Raw genomic sequence first — 7001 nt, 5'->3', positions numbered from 1 at the left:
TGGTTAGTCGGCCCAATTGAAGTAGTATGTATGGCAGAGCAATTGCCGTACCAGGCAGTGATGCAACCAGTCAGCATGCTCTCGATGTTGCAGCTGTAAAACCTTTTGAGGATCTGAGGACCCATGCCAAAACTTTTGGTTTCCTGAGGGGGAATAGGCTTTGTCGTGCCCTCTTCACGACTGTCTTGGTGTGCTTGGACAATATTAGTTTGTTGGTGATGTGGACACCAAGGAACTTGAAGCTCTCATCCTGCTCCACTACAGCCCGTCGGTGAGAATGGGGCGTGCTCGGAGCCTCCTTTTCCTGTAGTCCCACAATCATGGGCTCCTGTGTTGAGGATCAGCATGGCAGATGTGTTGCTACCTACCCCACCACCTGGGAGCGGCCCTTCAGGAAGTCCAGGTTCAGACGCAGAGATGGGATAATGGTTTTGATGTGAGCCATGACCAGCCTTTCAAAGTGATGGTTGTCTTTTGCACCTCCATTCTATCCATTCTATTTCTACAATTGATAGTTATTAATCCACAGCTGAGAATATCTGGAATGATCCTGTTTTCCATTTGTTGTTTCTTGCCCTCCAGGTGAGACGTGTCATAGGATGTGGTGTGGCAGGCTGACTGTGCATCCTCTGGTTTCCTGGGTGTGTGTGTGTGTGGGATTTGTCCTAACAACGTTCTTGTGGGAGAACTTTGTCCCAACATTCCTACAGGGCTCATCACTGACCATCCCTTAGGGCAGTAGTGTCCATGGAAAAACACATGTTTGTAAAGCACACTATACTACCAGAGAGTTTTTAGTACCATCTTCGGTCTTATTCATTTCATTGAATCTCTCATTTCCTTTCTGTCTTTTAGTCGATAAATCCATGCTAAGAAGTCATTAATCATATACACGCTGTTTTTCATAGACTTTCTGGGAGTTTTGCCTGCGTATTTACATGGAGGTAAAATGCTTAAAATCCTTTTTCTTAATTTCCACAGTGTACAGAGTGATCCTCTCTAAAAGAGACTAATTCGTTCATAGCATTCAGGGTTTATTTGTACTAAATAAATTAGAATATTACAGAGAAAAGTCCAGTTGTAAACTGCCTGGGGAGAAAACACTATAATATAATCATTCACAGGTCTTAAGGCACACTGGGACTATTTGCAAACATATATACTGGGGTTTGATGAGACTGCAGAGACGTTACATAGAGCCAGTGGAATGTGCAGCATGTCTGAGCCAGTGTGTGTGTGTGTGTGTGTGTGTGTGTGTGTGTGTGTGTGTGTGAGACAAGGCTTGGCCCACCTGCACTGAGTTGGCCTTTAACCCTAACAAGTCATAATAAGGCAGTTGGATGGCAGCGTTACAACGGCTGTTGAAACAGGGACCTGTCCAAAACACTCCATGTCAGAGACTGGAGGACGCAATAAAAACAGGAAATGAAAAGTGGGTTGAAATGGAGGTAATGGGAGAAGGGAATGAAAAGAGAGATGGAGGGATGGAGGTTAGGGACAGGGAGGTGAGAGGTCAGAGAGAATAAGCACAACAGAAAATACTGTGTATGCAACCTTACAGTCGACCAACCAGAAAACCCCAAATACATTTCTAAAGACACATCACACCAAGATAATGTTGGTGAGGAGGAAGGGGAGACAAGGAATGACAATCAAAACCCCAAATACATTTCTAAAGACACATCACACCTAGATAATGTTGGTGAGGAGGAAGGGGAGACAAGGGATGACAATCAAAACCCCAAATACATTTCTAAAGACATCACACCAAGATAATGTTGGTGAGGAGGAAGGGGAGACAAGGGATGACAATCAAAACCCATGTAAACAAATAAAACATTCAAAACATGGGAGAGAAACAATAGAGAAAATGTGATAAGAAGGTTCAAATGTGGAAACTGCACTACTATATTTAGGAAGGCTAGAGCTCAATAATATAAATAAATGAAATGATTGTCTTTGAGTGTTGCTATGACACCCGTCAGTTCCACAGCCCCCAGTTATTTTGTGATCACTGCATTGTGGGAGAGCTGATGATGACCACTCCCTCAATGCTGCAACCATGGTAACAGGTCAGCTTGACTGTGTGTAGAGAGACATTGCTACCTGTCTCTGGGTCATACAGTGTTATGTAACTAACAGTTCTCACCTCTGACCTCAAATGCACCTTATCATGGTGATGTACCGTGGTGATTCTTTCAACTTTAACATTAACATACAGCCATTTACATAAAATCCTGCTCAAATATCCTTTAAACTGGCCAAAGATTGTGAAATCTTTATTCCTGAATCTTCAACATCCTGTAAACCTTGAATCTGGAGGTTTAAAATAGACAACCCTACAGATAACAGCCCACTGTGTGAGAACCCTGAACACTGAACCCTGTTCATATTGTACCAACAAGACGTGAGTCATGCAGCAAAACACATTGCTTGAGAGACTGCAACATTACAGTCTACAGCAAAACACATCGCTTGAGAGACTGCAACATTACAGTCTATCTGGATCTTAGCTGCACGGGTCGGCCAGTGAAACAATGTACTGGTTCATAGCAAGAGAATGGTGTAAGAGGAACCAAAAACAGTGCATAGCAATAGCATAGCACTTAGAATGAATCTCCAATACATTGCTTCATTGTAAGTAGTATGCTAATGGAGCCATTGGAACAGAGAGGTGGGTGTGATGCAGGCATTCTTAGTAAGGACTGCATTCTCATCTCTACTAACCCAGTTTGAGCAGCCATCCCTCTCTGTCTGGGTTGAAGAACGTGTGAGTTAGGTCGTTCCCATCATCCTCTGGGATCTTAAAGGGTTCACTCTTAATGCTCTCATAGAGATTCTGGAGAGGAGAGAGGGATGAGGAGGGAGTGATGGAGAGAAAGGAGTGGGATGAGGAGGGATGAGGAGGGAGAGAAGGGGATGAGATGGAGAGATGAGGGAGGGAGAGAAGGAGAGAGAGAGAAGAAGGAGAGAGAGAGGGATGAGGGGGAGCAATGGAGAGAGAGGATGAGAGGGCAATGGAGAGGAGAGAGAGAGAGAGGGATGAGGAGGAGCAATGAGATGAGGAGAGGGATGAGGAGGGAGCAATGGAGAGGGGAAAAAGAGAGGGATGGGGAGGGGTATTGGTATTGGAGAGAGAAGGATGAGGAGGGAGGATAGAGAGAGAGAAGGATGAGGAGGGAGTGAGAGAGAGAGAGAGAGGGAGGAAAGAAGAGAGAGAGAGAGAAAGAAGAGAAAGAGAGAGAGAGAGGGAGAAAGAAAGATAGAGAGAGAGAAGGATGAGGAAGGGAGAGAGGGATGAGGAGGGAGCAATGGAGAGGGATGAGGAGGGAGCAATGGAGAGGGATGAGGAGGGAGCAATGGAGAGGGGAAAGAGAGAGGGATGAGGAGGGAGTATTGGTATTGGAGAGAGAAGGATGAGGAGGGAGTGATAGAGAGAGAGAAGGATGAGGAGGGAGTGAGAGAGAGAGAGAAGGATGAGGAGGGAGAAAGAGAGAGAGAAAGAAGAAAGAAAGAGAAGAGAAAGGGAGATGGTAATGGGGAAAAAGCGGTGAAAGCATTAGTGTTAAACTCCTACCAATTGATCAGCAACTTCCTGCATCTTCTAACAGCCATCACAGGTTATAGCTAAATCTACAGTGCATAAAACATGACAGAACAAGAGTCTATGAAGGACTTGTTAGAAAAGGAAAGTGTTGGAGGTGTGCTCATTCATAGGGGCTGAAACTGGGTGTTAAATACTTGGGACACTTTTGACAATCTGAGTTGCAACTTTGAGAACTGTTGGGAGAAAGGAACAACAAGCCAACTGCAAGAATGTGTGTTATGTGTGCCCTTTGAACTGCGGTTGAGCTGAAGGCTGTGTGATTATCTCTGAGCTTGTTAGATAATAATGTTCATCATTAGCATTACTGGCCTGAAGGAACAGCACATTAGATGAGCTAGCATTTTGCTACAGTATCACCCTTGATAGAAGAGAGTAAAGCTTCTACGTGACGAGAGAAACACAAACACACACTCATCAACCATATCCAACCCCCCCTCCACACACACACTCATCAACCATATCCACCCCCATCCACACACCAAACACACACTCATCAACCATATCCAACCCCCCCCACTCCACACACACTCATCAACCATATCCAACCCCCACTCCACACACCAAACACACTCATCAACCATATCCAACCCCCCCCACTAACCAGACACACACTCATCAACCATATCCAACCCCCACTCCACACACCAAACACACTCTCACCCTGAGTAGGTCCTCTGGCAGGTCTCCTCCCTGTTGATGCCTCTGTTCATGGAGATGAATCTCTCTACGGGGGCTTGTCTCTGACGTTGGGGTTGTGGAGGCTGGTATTCAACATGATGATGGCGAAGGACAGGACATAACATGTGTCTGGGGAGGACAGCAGGGATAGGTGGTATGAAGTGTGTGTGTGTGTGGGGGGGGGTTGGTGTGGAGTGTGTGTGTGTGTGTGTGTGTGTGTGTGTGTGTGTGTGTGTGTGTGTGTGTGTGGGGGGTGTGTGTGTGTGTGCGTGTGTGTGTGTGTTGTGTGTGTGTGTGCCGCTATGACTTTGTGACTCTCACCACCCACTTTCCCCACCACCCCACTCTGTTCTATAACCCCTGGCCGTTTTAACTTTATGACTTGCAATCATGACTCTACCACCACTTCCCCACCACCGTTTTAACCTGGTGTGTCATAACCCCAGGGGATGCAGCAGAAGTTTTAAGCTAGTGTGTGTCAGGGCACCCAGTCCCCAGGATGCAGCTTAAATGTAAATGTAAATGTAATGGATGCAGCAGAAGCAGCTAGAACTAAGTCAGCGTGTCACCACTGCAGCACATCCATATTCATGAGGCCAAGACCACACATCAACCCACCACTGGTTACTGGGACAGGGGACACAACACTGCAGATAGAACATAGAGCTGACATAACACAATATCATATACGTCCTAGACAATACATTTCTCTACAGAGATAACGTGTGGCCTGAGCGTGCCTCACTAGTCACTAATGACCTTCTGTTATTGACCAGTGATCAAAGTCCTTATTAGAGGAACCATGCAAGTAGTGATGACACAGCAACAATGAACCGCAAGTCTGTCAGCAACAAAGTGCATTAAGTCATCGGACAGAGAGCCAAGTACCAACTGATAGTGAGTGATTCTAGAAATTTGAGTGTACCGGTATTTGGGTTTTTAATCTTTATAGCAATTCAAGACATCCTTTTCCACAAACTGACGCATTGATCGAAGGCAGGGGTGGTCTGGCGCTGCTCTTTATGACAGGGTCTGTCCAACGTGTGTGTGTGTGTGTGTGTGTGTGTGTGTGTGTACCTGTGGATTGGAAGACACCGGGGTTGCAGGAGCAGTACCGCGAAGCGAAGGCCTCCATCATACGATCAATCTTCTGAGCCTCACCAGGCAGTCTGAAACTCCACAGAAACTGTCTACACTAGCAGAGAGAAAGATAGAGAAAGGAAGAGAGAGAGGATAGAACACAGGAAAAACAAATGAGAGAGAAAACAGAGGCTCCAAAAGTGTATTGAAAGCAGCAGGACATCATTATAAAGTGTCTTGAAAGCAGCAGGACATCATTATAAAGTGTCTTGAAAGCAGCAGGACATCATTATAAAGTGTCTTGAAAGCAGCAGGACATCATTATAAAGTGTCTTGAAAGCAGCAGGACATCATTATAAAGTGTCTTGAAAGCAGCAGGACATCATTATATAAAAGGACATCATTATAAAGTGTCTTGAAAGCAGCAGGACATCATTATAAAGTGTCTTGAAAGCAGCAGGACATCATTATAAAGTGTCTTGACAGCAGGACATCATTATAAAGTGTCTTGAAAGCAGCAGGACATCATTATAAAGTGTCTTGAAAGCAGCAGGACATCATTATAAAGTGTCTTGAAAGCAGCAGGACATCATTAAAAAGTGTCTTGAAAGCAGGACATCATTATAAAGTGTATTGAAAGCAGGACATCATTATAAAGTGTATTGAAAGCAGCAGGACATCATTATAAAGTGTCTTGAAAGCAGCAGGACATCATTATAAAGTGTCTTGAAAGCAGCAGGACATCATTATAAAGTGTATTGAAAGCAGCAGGACATCATTATAAAGTGTCTTGAAAGCAGCAGGACATCATTATAAAGTGTATTGAAAGCAGCAGGACATCATTATAAAGTGTCTTGAAAGCAGCAGGACATCATTATAAAGTGTCTTGAAAGCAGCAGGACATCATTATAAAGTGTCTTGAAAGCAGCAGGACATCATTATAAAGTGTCTTGAAAGCAGCAGGACATCATTATAAAGTGTCTTGAAAGCAGCAGGACATCATTATAAAGTGTCTTGAAAGCAGCAGGACATCATTATAAAGTGTCTTGAAAGCAGCAGGACATCATTATAAAGTGTCTTGAAAGCAGCAGGACATCATTATAAAGTGTCTTGAAAGCAGCAGGACATCATTATAAAGTGTCTTGAAAGCAGCAGGACATCATTATAAAGTGTATTGAAAGCAGGACATCATTATAAAGTGTATTGAAAGCAGGACATCATTATAAAGTGTATTGACTACACATTATCAATAATAAATACTACTATATATTTTTTTAAATGTGATGAACAGCTGGGAATCTTAGTCCAGTAATATGCAGAAACAGCTCACCGTAAAGCCTGTACGAGGTTGAGATCTGCAAACTCATGAAGGTCTACGAACGCCTGCAACACCTTGAGGTTGAAGTCGTCCCTGGGATGAGGAACATACAGTGTGTCAGGTTCTCAGATTCAGGTCAGGAAATGTCTGGTATTCAGTGCTAGTCAAGATCAGTCTCGCACTTTCAAAAACAGAACTATTAGAGGTAAAGTGTGTTTCAATCCATTAGGAACCGAAATGTCTGTTAGGGGACAGGCCCTTTTTAAATCCAACTCCACCCCTTCTCTAGATTATGACTCTATCAAACCATTATACAAT

The 7001-nt window shown here is 44.1% G+C and overlaps 1 pseudogene; it reads right to left on the bottom strand.

Moving 5' to 3' along the window:
- Window positions 1–2722: 2722 nt before the first annotated feature.
- LOC135529020 (cytohesin-3-like) lies at window positions 2723–6776 on the bottom strand (annotated as a pseudogene).
- Window positions 6777–7001: the final 225 nt, after the last annotated feature.

Source organism: Oncorhynchus masou, unplaced genomic scaffold, assembly GCF_036934945.1.
Source record: "Oncorhynchus masou masou isolate Uvic2021 unplaced genomic scaffold, UVic_Omas_1.1 unplaced_scaffold_10779, whole genome shotgun sequence".
In the NCBI taxonomy this organism is placed as follows: domain Eukaryota; kingdom Metazoa; phylum Chordata; class Actinopteri; order Salmoniformes; family Salmonidae; genus Oncorhynchus; species Oncorhynchus masou.
Note: the sequence above shows the minus strand (reverse complement) of the source record. Positions and strands in the feature narration are given on the sequence as shown.